The sequence below is a fragment of the Heptranchias perlo genome, chromosome 30 (assembly GCF_035084215.1).
Source record: "Heptranchias perlo isolate sHepPer1 chromosome 30, sHepPer1.hap1, whole genome shotgun sequence".
In the NCBI taxonomy this organism is placed as follows: domain Eukaryota; kingdom Metazoa; phylum Chordata; class Chondrichthyes; order Hexanchiformes; family Hexanchidae; genus Heptranchias; species Heptranchias perlo.
The window spans coordinates 7,844,769-7,865,163 of record NC_090354.1 but is presented as its reverse complement, the minus strand read 5'-3'; positions in this window follow the sequence as shown (position 1 = coordinate 7,865,163).

Genomic DNA, 20,395 nt, shown 5'->3' with positions numbered 1-20,395 from the left:
CAACAATCGCCAAACAGGAGGGTTCCCTCCCAGTCGGGGAACACTTCAGCAGTCAAGGACATTCAGCCACCGACCTTCGGGTAAGCGTACTCCAAGGCGGCCTTCGAGACACACGACAACGCAAAATCGTCGAGCAGAAATTGATAGCCAAGTTCCGCACCCATGAGGACGGCCTCAACCGGGATCTTGGGTTCATGTCACGCTACACGTTACCCCACCAGCGAACAAATGTTATCTGTTTTTAATATAACGGGTCAGTTGCTGTCTTTTCTATGTTTCTACCTCTCTATCTCTGTTTTTTTTTGTTTGTTGTTTTTTTTGGTGATTTGTATATTCTGAGACCTGGCAGGTAACACCTGTCTGTCTGCACACTGATTGCCTTGGCAACGGGCAGTTGAAAAAACTGTCTGTTATCACCAGCATTGTTCTGTGAATTATAAATGCGACTTCATTTCGAGGACTTCATTTCCACATCGTTCACCTGAGGAAGGAGGTAGCCTCCGAAAGCTTGTGAATTTAAAATAAAATTGCTGGACTATAACTTGGTGTTGTAAAATTGTTTACAATTATATTTAGGTAGATATGATGCTGTGATCTGGAAGCAAACAAACAAACAAACATAGTAGTGTCTTGTTTGTAATTATATTATAAAAATCTGCTGTTCAACATACGGAGAATAAAACTAACGATTCAGTCCCAGGCTGTGCTGAGTTCTCTCCACCAGGGTGGTACATTGGGCTCAAAATCCCAGCCTAAGGATGCAAAAAAAATAGGGTTCCTGCTCCTGATTCCTCTTCAGTGACCTCTGCTGCAAAGCGTACGTGTATCTGCGTGTGTATGTGTGTGTGTACGTGTGTGTATGTGCATGCGTGTGTGTGTTTGTGTGGACAGGTGTTGAGTTCAGCTCTGAGCTAGGCTGTGATCTCCACCCTCGCCATCGCCTATGGTTAATTCTTGCCGTTTAGGCTTACACATGAAGGATTGCCACTTGTGTAAGATACAGGGGAGCGGCAGGTTCCAGTTGAGTCTTTCTTCCTTTGTGGGTCAAGCATCGAGGAGAAAAGGGAACAAAATAAAGGAAAAAGAATCACCTCGCCACCAGCCTTTTCTAAAAAGTTATTTTTTGAAACTCTCCTTTACTCTGTGACGTGCTGTTCTTTGGTTAGTTGGGGGGGAGGGTGGGCAGTAAATCTTCTCCCAGGCCTCTGTTATTCCACAACTAGCCTTAACAAGTCATGTTCTAAGTCAAGGTTGGCTTATATTTTGAATTCTTCCCTCACTCTGAGTTAGAACACCTTTGCTTTCCATCCGAAACCAATCACACGGAGGTCTTTGGGTGCAAACCATATGTCATTTCCCTTCAGTACATCAGTCACAATGCCATTCTCCCATGCCACTGAAATAGTTTGATTTTTTTTCTCTCTCTTACCTCTCCCTGAGAAAGCCCTTCCAACACCATCTTTCCATGCTAACCAGGTGTTGGGTTTAGGATAATCCTTATCCTTCCCTTATAATACAGGCACGTTGACTCGAGAGATAGAGGGACATTTGATTAATAATCTTTATTAATAAACGTACAAATACCACCCATTACAAGCAGTGCTCATGAGATCGGCACCAAGCATACTCACGAACAAAGAACTCATCGGGGTTTCACAAGCACCGTCCTCTGACGGTATGCAAGACTAGGTAGAGTTCCAAAAGTGCATTGGTGTGCAGTACCTTTATATGGCGGAACAGACGTCAGGGGCTGAATAACCTACTCCTGTTTCTATGTTCAATTATGTAAGATGAACGCGAGGTTAGTACATGAGCATGTTTCTACTGGGTGCAGTACACATGGTTAATATGTATTTGAGTCAGTATACACATGGATCACTTGCCACCCCCATGCATGCTCACTAACGTTACTATCTGTTTATTGTTCTCTGGACATTCCTCACACATGAATGACTATGCTTGTCCTTGATAGCCTTCACTTCCTTATCTTCTTTATCTAAAAAGAGTCTTATTCTCCTTTCACACTCCCTTCATCATTCCAGGAGCTCTGGCACTAATCCAGCAATTAACATTCTATTCTCACATCAGCCTACACCTAACTGCTGAGTCCTGTATCTGTGTCCGGAGAATGATTTAATCCCCATTCAACCCTTACTACTATTCTAGCCTAACCATCTAGATAACGCTAGCTATTCTACCTTGCTTATTAACTCTTACACCAGACACCTTCTTTTTGAGGTAGATCTTGACTTTATGCGATAGTGATAGCGAGTCGGCAGCCCGTTCTATTGTGGAAATGAAAACGAGGAGAGATGTAAAATGGGCTGTCGACTCACTATCACTTGTTTTACACTATTGGCCAAAGTCAAGATCCATCCTTTTATCTTTCTTTATTTCTTGTTGCGTGGGGTACAGTTCCTTGGGTGCCAGTGACCCCCCCCATGGCACTTTGCCAATGCGGCCATTGCTCATGGCTGAGTCGTAACAAGTGAATGTCAGCAGAATATTTGACCAAGAGGGAGTGTCACAGCCAAACCTGATCCTGTCCTCACTCAGCACCAACAGACACACAATTCCAGCAGGGGTCACTGGATAACAATCGCAGAGTCGGAAGCCTGGCTGAATTATCTCCTCTCGAGCCCACCCCCTGCCCCCATCTCAGGGCCACGATCAGCTACGTTAGCTGGGAATCAAGTCCAGGTCCTTCCTTATCTGTGTGACTCAATTCCACACCAGGTAGTGCACTTACCAACTAAGCCACCAGGAGAGGACACCGCATTTAGTTAATCTTACCACAATATCCTTTTCTTGACGATTATCATTGTTTTGTTTTTAATGATAGCAATACCACTATTTGACCACTATTTTCTACCGCTCCTGCCAGCCTCTCTCCATGCTAAACTCACCCACTGCTGTGTGAGTGCGACAAGTTGAACAACCCCATTAACACGGGGCTGCTGTGCCGTTTCACCGCGACGGGGCCCCCCCACCGAATAAAGCCATGATTTTCCGTCAGAAACTCGTCAAATCAGTCCAGGTGTGGTACGAGCAAGATACGTGGCAGGAACTAAGCAGTGCATAGAAAAATAAACCACTGAGCAAGTCAGGCCCACTTAACTCATGTATCCTTCAGACCTGGGGAGTTATTAGCCCAGAGTGACTCGGTGGTTTATTTCCTTGGTAAACCACCGAGCCCCAGATCTACGCATTCTGGCTGTTCTGCATTTTCTTCATTGAAAAAAGCAGAAATGCGACTGCAAGCTTCAAACAAATTAACTCTACATAAAGACTCAGGAAAGAGTTACCACAGCTTTTGAATCTTTTGATTATTCAGTGTCCTTGCAGTTTGCAAAATATGCTTTGAGGTTTTAATGTCATGACCCTGTGGCTACAGTTCTATTCCCTTTATTTCGGGGTTGGGGGAAAGGTGAAAGTTGTGCTTTAGTCTCAACTTGGGTCAGTAGCAGTGCTTTCGCCTGCGAGTCAGAAAGATTGTGGGTTCAAACCCTACTTTGAAGACTTGAGCACATAGTGTAGGCTGACACTGAGGGACTGCCACATTGTCGGAGTTGCTGTATTTCAGATGAGTTGTATACCTGTTCAGGTTGTGTTGGCCAGAACACTCAGAAAACTCCCTGCTTTTCTGATATGGAATCTCTAATGTCTACCTGACCAAGGAGAAAAAGCCTTGGTTTAGCATCTCATCCAAAGGACGGCACCTCCAACAGTGGCTGTTTGGGCCGTTCAGGCAGATCCTTCTCTATAGGCTAGCAAAGCTTTCCAAAATAACCATGGGTTGCTGCATGTTGCATAACTATGCAAAACAAGGAGGAGTAAGTGTGCAGCAGGATGAACAGGAAGCTTATAGTTCAGCAGCAGCACGGGAGGAAGCAGAGATGCAGCCAAGAAGATCGATTTGGCAGTCACTCATCAATAACTGCTTCCCAGTAATTCCCAGATCTGGCCCCTGCACAAATATTGTGGGTGAATGAACCACCACACAAACAGGTGTTGAACATTTCCATCTTCTGTAACTTAACTGCCATCTTGTACCTTCTCAATATCCATTGGAACCTCAACATGGCTCTTTCTAATAGAAATGGTCTGCATTGAGGAGAAATAAACTGCTCAAAATTTCTAGGTGATATTTACATAATGACATGCTTCTATTACCTACCATTGTGCTTCCCATTAAGAACCCTATAAACTGTGCTTCTTCCCGTGCCTGACCTATTGCTATGCCTGAGTGCTCCCCGAGTGGAAGGAGCAAGCACAATGACAGACTGGTGTTGGTCAGTGCAAGCCTCAAGGCATGGAGGTACAGCGTCATGAAATAACCCTGGTACAACTGGACCTGTGCCCAAGAAGGCAATGGTTGCCAACACTAATTGGCACATCTTTGATCCTCAGAAAGGGCTGGCTGGATTGATGGACGGTGGTTGCCCTGAGAGGAAGTTGCCTCATCTGTCCCTTCTCTTGTGATCACTCAGGTACTGGGCATCCCTGCAGCATAATCGTCAATCTGCATGAGAGTAAACTGTATGATATTAGTGAGATGAAGCACTTTTGAGCCAATTCCCAAGCCTATTAAATCCAGTTGTGACAGAGTCATGTCATTTCAAGCCCGGGGTCTCAATCGCCCCGTTTGCAGCATTCGTGAGGGAATCTATTTTTGTGTTTTGTTCCTCTGCTCTTGGAACCTCCCCTGTAGATGCCCATTACGTTGCCATTCACTCCAGGGTGCACTGTAATTGCAAAAATACGACACACATTGCTGCAGAAAGATTGGATGGGCACTGTTATACATTCACCAACAACTTTGGAGGGTGTTCGGTGCTACCTCAATGATCTTTTGGTCATTGATCAATTCCCTTCTGAAGGCAGACCCATGAGGCTACCAACCCCCTTGCCCATATAGGAATGTATTGAGTTGGAAGCCTGAGCTGCTGCTCACTGTCTCTCAAGTGCCATCTCTATTTGCTCCTCCGTACTAGAGATTCATGCTTCATCTCATGCTACCTCCTCAAGGTGCTTACATCTGCGATGGTGCTTGTGCCAGGGTATAACGGGTGACACAACCTGTGGTTAGGTACTCTGGTCTTGGCTGCCACCAGGCAATGCCACCTCATCTTGGAAAGAGCCAAGGAAGATCTTTTAGAATGGGTTCAGGATGGAATGTCAATTAACAGAGGTAAGATGCCAATATTATATGTTGCAGAATGTTGTTCAATGTATACCTCTGTTACTGAATGTCAGCATGAGTAAGGCTAACAATGAGCGTAATAAAAGGAGGAGATTTCAAGCATGTCTTTGAATTCTCACTCCCTACTCTGTCACTACCTCAGGGCCAAAAATATCAAGTGCCATCTCCTCCCATCTGGATCTGGGAGACTGAATTCACTTTTTGGCCAACCATCCAAGCAGCTTGGACCAAAACTTGGTCTTCCACTCCAAAGAAGGCCACCCTCCTTTGCTGCACCTCCAAGATGCCCGCTGTGATTGGGGAAGGTTGCCCCACATTCCAACTAGTGGCCATTTGTGGACCTGTGCAACCAAGGCAACTTTTTCTGCAGCTTGTCACTCAAATAATATACTATATGGGCTTTTTGACAGGTGAGGACATCTGAGCCTGAATCTGCACTCACCTGGCATCTGCACAAGACCTCTTTCCAGCACGAGTCACTGGAAGGTAACCAGGAGCAAGAACCCTGGCTAATTTCCGCACCCCCCCCCCCCACCACCCCGCTCCCTTAGCCTCGCTACCTCTACTCCTTTAAGGAGCTCCTTAAAACCTACCTCTTTGACCAACCTGTCCTAACCAACTATGTGGCTCGGTGTCAGATTTTGTCTGATAACGCTCCTGTGAAGTGCCTTGGGAGGTTTTACTCCATTAAGGATCTATATAAATGCAAGGTCGCTGTTGTCCAAGGACTTCTGAGGACAACTCCTGCCCTGACTGAGATCTGCTAATTTGGCACACTGGGGCTCAGACCTGGGACCTTCTGGGCCTGTATGGCTTAGTCTTACATTTTTGAAGTCTACTGTTTTTAAAGGCCACAGGGCTTGAGTTATAGGGTTTTTATTCAGTTGAACTGCTCTGATGATGTAATCTGCTGTCAGGGTTCATCAATATCAGATTAACTCAAGAATTAAATTACAGTTAAATTACCAGCCAGCTGCGTAATTTTTAAATGTATATATATCATATTTATTTTTTTGGAAAATTTCTTTTTGGCTATTGTTACCACAATGTGACAGAGAGCACTGAGCCTGGTACAGAGCGGTGTGATGTAGGTGAAAGGGTAACGATGGCAGGGAATGGAGCAGTTTCTCCCCCTAGAGAAATGCAAATACAAATTTGTCTTGGGCAGTAGTGCAAAGTGGACAACAGCGAATCAACAGACCGTTTTCCACAATGGCAAAGAAAATCGGGTGGAGCTGGGCTGACCAGCTCGCTGTGTAAATTAGGACAATCTGATTTCACAACCACAAAAAAAAAGGACACTTGAAAGGAATGAAAACAGGTGTCCTGATTTTAGTCATTTTGGCCCTGATTTGTGGGCTCTCTTCTTGCTTAGCCAAGGCAGAAAGCTCTGAGCTGGGAGAGAAGCAGCCAATGCATTGGGAAACACTACACTTGGCTGGTTGGCGGAAGGAAGATAGCATCAGCTGATGGCCTGAAGGGGGAGGAGAGAATTTGCTCATGGCCTGAGGGGGAAGGGGAGAATTGACTAGTAGTCTGAGGGGGGGAGGAGGGAATTGGCTCATGGTCTGAGGGGGAAGGGGAGAATTGGCTCATGGTCTGAGGGGGAAGGGGAGAATTGGCTCATGGTCTGAGGGGGAAGGGGAGAATTGACTAGTAGTCTGAGGGGGGAGGAGAGAATTGGCTCATGGTCTGAGGAGGGAGGAGAGAATTGACTCATGGTCTGAGGGGGAAGGGGAGAATTGACTAGTAGTCTGACGGGGGAGGTGAGAATTGGCTTGTGGTCTGAGGGGGATTATCGTAGACTATCGGCCTATGTTCCTGCTCCTGATCATTATCCAGTAACTCCTGCTGGAACATGACTCAACCATGGTCAATCGACAATTGAAATTTTGCAGCTGTGTTTGAAGAATGGCTTTAGGCTGAATTTTCCTCCGTTTACTATGAGAAAGTGGGAGATTGACAGAGAGGTCACCAATAACAGCAAAAGTTTAAATATTGAAGCACTTTACCTTTTTTTGAAGATGGGCTACGCTACAATGATAATGTATTTTGAAAGTTCCAAAGCTACATGCAGTCTTCAGACAAGTTGTGTACAACCAGTATGACGCACGCTATACAAGAAGGTCACCCCCTAATGATTTATGAGCACTTGAGCGCTCTGAGATCCTATCAAACAAAATTGCAGTAGCACAATGGAACATAGTTGGTGTGGTCCTGTGGTTCGGTGTTGAGTTTTTCGATCAGCGTTCCTAGTGAAAATCCCTCGCCTCCTCGACTGAAAAAAGGGCTGATATGAGTAATCCAGTGTACCATCTGCAGACGAGTTGCTGCAGTGTGTACCAGCTACAGGATGCACTGCAGCAACTCGCCAAGGCGCCTTCGACAGCACCTCCCAAACCCGCGACCTCTACCACCTAGAAGTTCAAGGGCAGTTGGCACATGGGAACAACAGCACCTGCACGTTCCCCTCCAAGTCACACACCATCCCGACTTGGAAATATATCACCGTTCCTTCATCGTCGTTGGGTCGAAATCCTGGAACTCCCTACCTAACAGCACTGTGGGACAACCTTCACCACCCCGACTGCAGCGGTTCAAGAAGGTGGCTCACCACCGCCTTCTCAAGGGTTATTAGGGATGGGCAATAAATGCTGGTCTTGCCAGCAATGCCCACATCCCATGAACGAATAAAAAAAAAATCCCCATGAGCAAGGGGTTCACTAAAAGTGAGCTCTATTTTAACTATCTGTTCACGGATATCAGTATTATAGCAGTCCTGTGCAAATGACTGGCCTCCGTCCATAGGAATTGGACACTGCTAGCCCTCTGCCTATGAAAGAAAAAATGAAGGCTTACATTTATATAGCGCATTTCACTACCTCAGGATGTCCCAAAGCACTTTACAACCAATGAAGTACTTCTGAAGTGTATCACTGTTGTAATGTAGGAAACGCGGCAACCAATTTGCGCACAGCAAGGTCCCACGAACAACAGTGAGATAATGGCCAGATATTGGGCCGGATTTTGCTGTAACAAGAACGGTGAGGCTAACAGCACGCAACGTTATTTATGTGCAAATCGGATAGTAACTTCCGGCGACCACATATGTGCAGTTAAACGCGGAGATCTGGATGTTGCTGTCTGAGATGCGATGTTCTTCCAAAAGCTGCACGGAAACGGCATCTCGCCGTCTGACTCACCAATTAAATATATTGAACAGCGTGTACTTCCCTCATAGATACGGACTAAACTCGCCAAAAAAAGTTAGGGCTTGTCCATTCCAGTCTAAGTACTCTTTTAACAATGTGGTAAGTCTTAATTACTGCCAAACAACCTCTCTGGCACTGAAAATTGACTTTTACAAGTGTGGAGTCTCATTTCTTCAGGTTTTAATTATCGTTGGACATTTAAAAAAAAGTGCAAATACATTTTTTTCTTACTTTTTCTTTCTGTCTCTTTTATCTCTGTCTCTGAATTCAATCTTTCTTTCCCTCTCTTTATTTCGCTTACTGTACCTGATTTGACATTGAATTCTCTATTCTAATTTACACTTCCTCGTTTAGTCCTCGCGCTGCTCATTAACGATTCTTCAATCTGATTGGTTAAGGGGGTGCACAGCTGCTTGCCATGTTCACACGGGTTCCAGATGCCCTGTAGAGGGGGGCAGTGCTGTTTGAATCTCCAACGTAGAGTAACAAATGCTCATAGAAAGTCTATGGGCAAGTGCAAGTCTAACATTCAGCTGGCACCATTCATATGCCAGGACACTGGGGAGAACTCCCCTGCTCTTCTTCGAATAGTGCAATGGGATTTTTTACATCCACTTGAGAGGGCAGATGGGGTTCCACTTCTTGCACCAGGATCGTCCCTGATTGATTCAAAGTGCTTTAATAGGCTTCTATTTTTGATTTTTTTGTTGAAATGTTACCTAAGCTCTGGAGAGTTTCACTGGTAAAACTCTTTGTTGCTATTGGGCATTTAGTGAGTCTGCAAATGGAATTCAGAATAGAAGCAGCCACTTTATCCAGGATATTTAATTCAGTGAATCTGGAACTGTTAATCAAGCATTTAAAATAGAATTACACAAAATGTTCAGCTGGGTAGGAATTATTAAAAATATGCTCGCATTCCTCTGATAGCTCAGCAATCCTGCTATTGTACATTGCATGCCTCCATGTTACTAAATGAGTGAGGGTAACAATGGGACTAATAAGAGGATACTTGCTGTGTGGTGGCACTGTGCCTCTCCTACTCCTTCCAGAGACCAAAGATATCTCAAGCCCTCTTCTTGAAGTGGGACAGCTGCCTGAAGTCCATCTCCATTGTGATTATACAGCTGATGGTTATGTACAGCTTTCTCCTGAAAGTGCACACAAGACACCCCCAGATGTAAGGAATTGGATGAGCAGCTGGAAAGCTACCTCTGTGACCAGCCTACATCCCTCAAAGGAGCATGCATGTAGTTTTGGGAGGTAGTGTTGATTCTGAGCACACACAGGAAGATAAGAACAGGAGAAGGCCATTCAACCCCTCAAACCTATTCCGCCATTCAACCAGATCATGGCTGATCTGTACCTCAACTCCATTTACATGCCTTTGATTCATATTTCTGGATATCCTTACCTAACAAAAGTCTATCGCTCTCAGTCTTCAAAATTTCAATTGACCCAGCATCCACAACCTTTTGGGGGAGAGAGTTGCACATTTCCACTACCCTTTGCGTGAAAAAGTGCTTCCTGATTTCGCTCCCGAATGGCCTAGCTCTAATTTTAAGATTGTGTCCTCTTGTTCTGGATTCCCCCACCAGAGGAAATATTGCCTTCTAAATATTGGGTTTGTGAAGAGGTCTTTTTTCTTGGGAGGGTGGAAGCGTCGATAAAGAGTGCGTTTGTTGTGGTTCTGAAGCCGTTACAATAATTCTGCACCTGCCAATTAAGAGGCCGACAGCTTCTTAAAGAGCCAGGGAAAGTCCTGAAAGTGGCAGCACGTTTTCTACAGTTGTACTCTTATCTGTCAAAGATCTTTAGAAATTAGATCTACATGACAGCATCTTTTTATTCTCACTATCTTTTTACATTTGCCCCGTTACCTAATAAGATTTTTTAAAAATCCTGTGAGTTCACAAAAATATTCGGACAAAATGGAGACATTGATGAAAAGAGGATTATGTTAATTAGTGTTGAATAGTTATTGGCTTTAGTCTCCCAACGCCACAAATTCAAAATTCTCATGTTTAAGACCGCCTACTTCCACCTCCATAATATCACCCGTCTCCGTCGCTGCATCAGCCCATCTGACACTGAAACTCTCATCCATGCGTTTGTTACCTCCAGACTTGACTATTCCATTGCTCTCCTGGCTGGCCTCCCACCTTGCATTCTCCGTAAACTGCAGCTCATCCAAAACTCTGCTGCCCGTATCCTAACTTGCACCAAGACCTGTTCACCCATTACCCCTGTGCACGCTGACCTACATTGACTCCCAGTCCTGCAACGCCTCAAATTTAAAATGATCCATCCTTGTGTTCAAATCCCTCCATGGCCTCGCCCCTCCCTATCTCTGTAACCTCCTCCAGCCCTACAACTCTCGGAGATCTCTGCACTCCTCCAATTCTGGCCTCTTGCGCATCCCCGATTTCCATTGCCTCATCATTGGCGGCCGTGCCTTCAGCTGTCTAGACCCTAATTTCTGGAATTCCCTCCCTGAACCTCTCTGCCATTCCACCACTCTCTTCCTTTAAGACGCTCCTTAAAACCTACCTCTTTGACTAAGCTTTTGGTCACTTGTCTTAATATCTCTTTATGTGGCTCGGTGTCAAATTTTGTAGGGTTCGTCACCCGACCATGCAAAATATCAGTTTACTCAACACTTTAACCATTAAGCTGTGAGCTGCAGCATTTGCTGTGCTTCCAAGTTAGATTTCCTGTCTATTCATCAAGATAGGGGTTAACCCCTGTACTCAGCAAATAACCTGTTGTATTAACCACCACATAGAGTTCCTGTTATTTTTCAGCCATAATTGGGTTAACCTTTGAAGTGCTTGTTACAGTATTTATTGTTGTATGTCCCGATTACTCAGTATAAGCTAAAATGAGATTTCTGGTGTTTATTTTGTTAGGTTTATAGCAGGTGAAATTCATTTTGTGCAGCAACACATCCGGGGCGATAGCAAATCGGGAGCCCGTATTACACTGCGCCCTATTTCTATGGTAAAGAACATTGGGCAGAGTGTAAAACGGGCAGCCGATTTCTCTCGCACGTTTTGCATTACCACCCACGACGGTTTTCACCCCCATAGTTCCTGATTGATGTTCGGTGCAAAGCTCTGGTCGGTGATGGTAAAACTGTGCACTTTGCTTCTGGGCAAACCTTAAGCTTTCCTATCTGTCGGTTGACATTTTCTGACTGTCTCCAGTTGAAATATCTATTTCTATGTATGAGGAAATCAAGTTCAATCATGATGCTCCCCCCACCCCCAACCCGGCTCCAATATCTCGCCAACACGCGGCCTTGGAATAAAGACAAGTTGGGCAAGGTACCAGAGGGGATGTCGGAGCTCCTGGAACCACAGACCAGCCTGAGTCAGTGCCATCAGCAGCAGAAGGTTAAATAAAGGGGTAAAAAAATGACCCACACTAGTGAGACCGACTCCTCCGGCAACCAGCTGCAACCCAAAATTAAAATTACCCGGCTGCTGCCTTGCAGCCAACTGTCCGAGGCCTTGTATCAGGGGCTGGTCCCACTAGCCCAGATCTCAGCACAATATAAGAGGGCATCCCGAATAATTAACAGGACGCTCTGCAGATATCGAGTGTCAAAATAAAGGGGAAGAAATCCAGTGCTATATTCCTGGTTGACCGTCAAAAAGTTCCCTCATTTCAATTTAAATGACTTTAATGCATGTTTTGAAAATTTTCACAATTGAAGAGGGCAGTGACTGTCTGCCCTTGTGGTAAGATGGCATCAACAGGTTGACTCTATCATTGGTCAGTCACTACGCTATGAGTTAGCCCAATCACCGTCTTAAGTGGGGCATTGCCAGCATTGCCCACATCCCAACAAGTGATTTTTTTTTTAATAACGCACTAATAAAGCATGCTAGTAATTTAGTTGAATAAAACAGGTTTTGAAAAACATTCACTGTTTGGTTCCAGTCATGAAACCATATTTTAAAACAATTTAGAACCAGAATAAAACATTAATTAAAAAGAATAAAATTATTTTGTTTTATAATCTAATATTGATAATTAAGGTTTATTTTTCCCCATCTTTTTTTCTAAAGATTTTTTTCAAAGACTGATATGAGTATATAGATTATTATTAATTAAGATTTTTGAAAGGTATTATTGTACATTAAAAATGTTATAGAAATGCAAGTTATTGTTTACTTGAGAAAAAAAGCAGACTATAATTTCTAATAGGGAAGGTACCACAGTTTGCAAATGGTATTCTCTGATTATTATTCTCATTTAAATCTCTGATCAAGGCTTGTCTCGTATTCTTTGCACTTCTCTCCCAGTAAATAGTTTTGTAATATTTGTTTCCTGGGTGAGGCATCTCTATTTCTTTTGCCAGATAATCAGGAGGGAAAAGGAGGACAGTTTTAAATGTAAATAAAACACACATTTAAAGCATAAATCATATTCCGCTTATAAAGGAAAATTATAGTTTTTTTTAACAAATGACAACTTATTGTGCGGCTGCTTTAGTTCCCCCTGTACAACCTTCGTTCTTCCATATTTACATCACAGTTCCAGCCAGCTGTGGGGCTTGCAGGGCAGCCTACTATTTTGACACTATTTAAAATGATAAGATTAATTCTGTCAATCATTTCGACGTCTTGAGGGCAATTTTTTATGCTGCGTCTGATTAACTGAAATGTCCCCACCTCAGTGTGTGATGCCACAATCTGCTTTTAGCTATAACGCCCATCAGCAAAAATGCCCTTATACAGCTTATAAATATATACGAGGCCCAAAGGACTCTCTTTATCATTGTTAATCTGTCAGTTGTTTTTAAATATGAAATATAATGGCTGGGGTCAGGGGCTGAAACTTGTCAAAAACTGGAACAATCAGAGTTGTAGTTTGATGCTGGGCATCTGACTGGAAACATCGATATCCTTCGGCTATGAACATGCTATGGATATCTTACTCATGTCAAAATATGCTAACTGGCATGGGTTTTCTGTACAGTGGAGTCTTACAGTACACAATAGGTCAGAACCATAAAGACCATGGGCCAACGTTGCTGTCCTAGCTAATCTGAGTAAAAAAGTAGACATGCGTGCTGGTAGTGTCAGTAGAAAGTACTAATGAACTATTCACCCATGTTTAGCGTTGCTCTGGATTAATGAACATTGGTGACAAGTGAATAAAATGTCAGGTTTTCGCTTGTTACGACTTTCATACAGCATCCCGTAACTGCACAGTCAAATCGAGCAGCGAGTATTTTAATTCAAGATCTGAATGGATATGAAGGGTTTTGATAAGAGTAGATAAGGAGAAACTGCTTCCATTGGCAGGAGGGTCGGTAACCAAAGGACACAGATTTAAGGTAATTGGCAAAAGCACCAGAGGGGAGATGAGGAGAATTTTTTTTAACGCAGCGAGTTGTTATGATCTGGAATGCGCTGCCTGAAAGTGTGATGGAAGCAGATTCAATAGTAACTTTCAAAAGGGAATTGGATAAATACTTGAAAAGGAAAAATTTGCAGGGGTATGAAGAAAGAGCAGAGGAGTGCGACCAAATTGGAGAGCTCTTTCAAAGAGCTGGCACAGGCACGATGGGCTGAATGGCCTCCTTCTGTGCTGCAAGATTCTATGTTTCTATGATTAAAAATATAACATACAGCAACATTATACAGTCACGAACCAGTTAAACCTGTGTATCACTGGAGCATTTCAATCCCTCCCTTAACATAACTTTAGGGACAAACCTTCACAATTTTGAAACTGCTGTTCAAAGGCTTTTAAAAATCTGCTCAGTAACGACTGACCGTTCCAGTAGTAGCTTCGCCCACCTTTCCTGTAGTAGCCTTGCTCTCCGCTGCGATATAAACTGTAAATCTGTAACATTAACACTCAAAAAAATAATCTTTTAAAAATGTGGCGCTGTATTTCAGGAGAAAACCTAATTGGCCCGTTCTCAATGACTCAAACGAAGACATCTGGACCTTGGTATTATATATATTTTTTTAAGAGCTATGTTACCCTAATTTGTCACAGCAACAGTGGTTAACAGTTCACACCTACCGTCCTTGTTAGTTCAAACCTTGTTAAAATTAAAGGTGCTAAAATATTCAAAGAAATTCTAAACAATGGGAGAAAAAATGCTGCTCAGAGTTCAAAGCAGCAGCAAAATGAGTGCCCCTGCAAACGTTTCTCGTGCTTCAGCGCTGAATCGTGAAGGTAGCCATTACCTTCCAAATGGAAAAGATGGAAGGGACTCAAACTGAACCAATAAAATACAAGCTCACTGACAGAAAGAACCAGAAACTGGTGAACAAATTCTCTGTTCACTTGTAACTTTAGTTCTTTCTGCTCCTGTGTAATGTTCATTTGCTTGAACGTTTGAGGTGACTACTGTGTCACTCTTTTGAAAGCACGCAATGTGGGTGACATGATTGATGGCACAGTGAAGCAATATAGAATTACATAGAATTTACAGCACAGAAATAGGCCATTCGGCCCAACTGGTCTATGCACCACACCAGCCTCCTCCCACCTTACCTATTCTAACCCCATCAACATATCCTTCTATTTCTTTTATCCTCATGTACTTATTTTGCTTCCCTTTAAATGCATTTATGCTATTCACCTCAACCACTCCATGTGGTAACGAGTTCCACATTCTCATCACTCTCTGGGTAAACAAGTTCCCCTTGAATTCCTTATTGGATTTATTAGTGACTATCTTATACTTCTGACCCCTAATTTCAGACTGCTCCATACACGGAAACATCTTCTCTACGTCTACGCTATCAAACTCCTTCAGAATTTTAAAGACCTCTATCAGGTCACCTCTCAGCCTTCTCTTTTCTAGATAAAAAAATCCCAGCCTCTTCAGTCTTTCCCGATGGTTATAACCTCTCAGTTCTGGTATCATCCTTGTAAATCTTTTTTGCACCTTTTCCAGTGCCTCTGTATCCTTTTCATTAATATGGAGACCAGAACTGTGCCCAGTACTCTGAGTGTGGTCTAACCAAGGTTCTATACAAGTTTAACCTAACTTCCCTGTTTTCAACTCTATTCCTCTAGAAATGAACCCCAGTCCTTTGGCTGCATTTTTTATGGACTTGTTAACTTGCGTTGCTATTTTTAATGATTTGGGAATGTGTACATCAAGATGCCATTTAGACTCTTACAACCTGTGTCGCAATGATGCCATCTGCATCCAGAACGTGGCAGTGTGCTGAATGTGACACGTGCCTCTTCTGGGCTCTTCCCCCTTCCAAAAACACAGGGGGTAATTGTAACCTCACCCACCCGACGGGGAACTGACGGGATCGAGTCGTTCTTGAAAGTGAACTTTGGCTGACTATTCAACAGCAAGGGGCGTCACAGCTGAGTCCAATCATGCCCCTTGCCCGAGGTCCACAGATGTGATTTCCAGCAGAGGTCACTATGATAGCAAGCGAGAACCCGAGCTGACTCTCTGGGCGCTAAATTGGGCCGTGTAGCGCCCATTGTTTCGGCGCTACACGGCCTCTCTGACGTCCAAGATGGCGTCTTAGATGCACACGCACGTTTCCAGCGTGACGTGTGCCAAACGTCATCTTGATATAGGAGTTAGCGCAGTGCAGATAACGAACGCTGGAATCAAGTAAAGTAGGGAGAAAATGGCTTCAATCAGTGTACAACGCTGATTTAAAGTGATAGATACCATATTGGGTCTTAACACTCAACTCAACGCACAGTCTTAACCCCGACCATCTGAACGTGTCTTAGAGTACCTGGACGACCCCCACACTGGTGCTAATTAAAGAGACCATGCAGGATTTACAGGTTAGTGGTTGGATTATTGCTTCTGGCTGTCGAGACATTTGTAACTGTTTTTGGAGGTCTCCTATACTTGAATTCTAGGACTAGGGGTATAGCCTAGCATTTAGAGCCAGGACGTGCAGGAGTGAAGTTAGGAAATGCTTCTACATGCAAAGAGTGGGAGAAATTTGGAACACTCTTCTGCAAACGGCAGTTGATGCTAGCTCAACTGTGAATTCTAAATCTGAGATTGATTGATTTCTGTGAACCAAGGGTATTAAGGGATATGGGGCTAAGGCGGATATATGGAGTTAGGTCACAGGTCCACCATGATCTCATTGAGTGGCGGAACAGGCTCGAGGGGCTGAATGCCACTGCCACTTGCTGCTACTGATATGCGCTACTTTCTCCTGCAAGAAAGCGGGACGTGTGTCAGGGTGATGTGCCTGTCAGGTATGAATAGCTGCCAGTGTGTGCAGCCTGTGAGTTGTGGGTTGGCGGCTTGCAACACTGGTGAGGGTGAGAAGAAGCATCTGATTGGAAGAGTTGAGTACTGATGGAAAGAGATTGTTGGTAGGTGGCTGTTAGGGGGTTTAGTGCATGGAGCAGTGGATGCGGCTAGTGGTGCAGTTGGTAGGATCTGCCACTTGACAGTTGACCTCACTCACCTTGATCACTCATGTCAAAGCATTGAACTTCTTCCTGTACTGCATCCATGTTCATGATGCTGTGAACCTGGAATTGACTTCATCCCCCACTGCCTCCCATTGCATTTTGGGTGTATGTCTGTATGGCCTTTTGCTCCCCCCCCGCCCCCCGTGGATATAGGATGTCCCTCCTTCTGTCCACCTCTTGCATCAAGGCCTCTGGTGCATCAGCAGAGAACCTTGGTGCACGGAGTCTCAGATCAGCAGATTGTTGAGGTCTTGCATGCAGATTGGAGGATGTGGGACTTAGTGGTGCGCAACCTTTATTCAAACATAACTCATCAGTGTGTAAACATAGGGACAGGACCTGCTTCTGTGCTTTACATGTGCGATGTCTGATCTCCATTCAGACTCTGTGCAGACAGCAGACTGTTATTTTCAGCAAATAACAGGTACCAGCTACCTTTAAGAGATTTCTAACAGACAGCCTGCCTTTAAGAGATTGGAGCTCCCCCTGCTGGTGGAAAGTGCAAATTGCATTGAATCCACGTTCAATGTTGATTTCCAACGCAGATTGCAGGTGGGTCCTCAGGCCAGACGAAAGTTTCGTCCTCCCTGCGCAGGGATCACTGGGCGCGGGGTAATAGCGGATTGTGCTACTCCCGCCCAAAAATAGGCCCTATCCAATTTTTTCGCCTCCGTACCCAACCCCAAAATCCCTTCTTTCAACCAGCTGAAATATGTTAACTCAGCACAAATTGGGTATCAAACTAGATACTTAAAAGGTCGGCAGTACTCAAGGTCGAAAAGTCACCCGGTCCGGATGGGATATATCTTAGGTTACTGACGGAAGTAAGGGTGGAAATTGCGGAGGCTCTGGCCACAATCTTCCAATCCTCCTTAGATATGGGGGTGGTGCCAGAGGACTGGAGGATTGCAAATGTTACACCCCTGTTCAAAAAAGGGGAGAGGGATAAACCCAGTAATTACAGGCTAGTCAGCCTAACGTCAGCGGTGGGGAAGCTTTTAGAGACAATAATCTGGGACAAGATTAATTTGCACTTGGAAAGTATGGGCTAATAAATGAAAGTCAGCACTGATTTGTTAAAGGGAAAACGTGTTTGACTAACTTGCTTGAGTTCTTTGATGAAGTAACGGAGAGGGTTGATGAGGGTAACGCGGTTAATGTTGTGTATATGGACTTTCAAAAGGCGTTTGATAAAGTACCACATAATAGACTTGTTAGCAGAATTAAAAGGACAGTGGCAGCATGGATACAAAATTGGCTAAGGGACAGAAAATAGCGTAGTGGCAAATGGTTGTTTTTCAGACTAGGGGGAAGTATATAGTGGTGCTCCCCACTGCTCTTTTTGACATATATTAATGACCTGGACTTGGGTATACAGGGCATAATTTCAAAGTTTGCAGATGACACGAAATTCGGAAATGTAGTAAACAATGAGGAGGATAGCAACAGACTTCAGGAGGACATAGACAGACTGGTGAAATCGGCAGACACCTGACATTGAAATTTAATGCAGAGAAGTGTGAATTGATACATTTTGTAGGAAGAATAAGGAGAGGCAATATAAACTAAATGGTACAATGTTAAAGGGGGTGCAGGAACAGACAGACCTAGGAGTGTTCCTACACAAATCTTTGAAGGTGGCAGGACGAGTTGAGAAGGCTGTTAAAAAAGCATATGGGATCCTTGGCTTTATTAATAGAGGCATAGAATACAAAAGCAAGGAAGTTATGCTAATCCTTTATAAAACACTGGTTTGGCCTCAGCTGGAGTATTGTGTTCAATTCTGGACACCACACTTTTAGAAAGGACGTCAAGGCCTTAGAGAGGGTGCAGATGAAATTTACCAGAATGGTGCCAGGGATGAGGGACTTCAGTTATGTGGAGAGACTGGAGAAGCTGGGGTTGTTCTCCTTAGAGCAGAGAAGGTTAAGAGGAGATTAGATTGAGGTGTTCAAAATCATGAAGGATTTTGATAGAGTAAAGAAGGAGAAACTGATTCCAGCGGCAGAAGGGTCGGTATCCAGAGGGCACAGATTTAAGGTGATTGACAAAAGAACCAGAGGAGAGATGAGGAAACATTTTTTTTACACTGCGAGTTGTTATGATCTGGAATACATTGCCTGAAAAGGTGGTGGAAGCAGATTCAATAGTAACTTTCAAAAGGGAATTGGATAAATACTTGAAGGAAAAAAAATTACAGGGTTATGGGGAAAAAGCAGGGGAGTGGGACTAATTGGATAGCTCTATCAAAGAGCCGGCACAGGCATGATGGGCTGAATGGCCTCCTTCTGTGCTGTATCATTCTATGATTCTATGAAACTAGTGATCCTCCTGGTGCAAACGCCTCAGCTACTCAGTGGATCAGCTCACTGAACCTTTGGAAAAGTGATTTAAGAGCCACCACAGGATAGAAAACTTTATAAACAGGAGAGAAGGAAGGGGTTTTGAAGAGCTATCATTTGATCTTAATTGATTTTTCTTGTCCTAAGGAGTGATACAATTTTTCATAAAATATCAAGAAAAAAAAGTAACCGTTGTCATCCTGTAAGTTCTGCATAAAAATGCAAAGCGAGATTTATCCATCTTTAAAGGGGTTTTCCACCAGGGAGGTTATTGAAGTGTACTGACGTATTAAATGATGCCACCTCAACTGAGAAGCAAATGAGATGACCAAATCCAACAGTATTACACGAGAACAAACATCTTTAGACCTTGCAGCCTGTCAGTAAGTATCAGCACTGACAGGGTTAAAGAAAGAAAATAAGGCCCATATCAGCAGAAGAACAGCGACCTCTCTTCCTGTGAGGGCCAAGCTTCCTTTTCAAGTTTAAAGAAACTGATGTATTGTGTTTTTCTCTTTTGCTTTCTTTCTCTTTTTTTTTCTTTTCCTATTTTTCTTTCCCCCTCTCTCCGTCTCTTTTTTCCATTTACCTTGTCTCTTCCACGTTCACTCTTTTCCACATTTGCTTCCAATTATTAATGCACTTTAAATACAATTTTTCATCGGATTAATGACTTTTTAAAAAAAATCCCAATGTTCTCCTTTGTCCCCCCCCCTGGGGTACATTGCCGCAGACACTGTCACTTTTCCAATACTTCACCCAACTGGTGACGTTTCACTGTCATGGGCCTAGACAATGAGTACTGACAGGCTATTTGAACATGATAGCTGAATTTTGTTCCCAGAGCACTTTAGGACATTCTGAGCTTGTGAAAGGCACTATATAAAGGCACGTTCTTTCTTTCATCTGCTCTTCCACCGTAACTTTGCGGGAGAGTCGCAGGAATCCTGGAAAAACTGCAAAGTTGCAGTGGGCGCGCGGGATCGGAAAAACGAAAGATGCTGGCAACGTACAGTATGCCCACCGCCTCTAAAAAGAGAAGGAACACGTCAACAGGGAGAAAGAAAGAAGGAATAAAAGAAAGATAGAAACAAAGAACTTTCAGTTATATAGCGCCTTTCACAAGCTCAGAATGTCCCAAAGCGCTTCACAGCCAATTAATTACTTTTGAAGTGTAGTTACTATTGTAA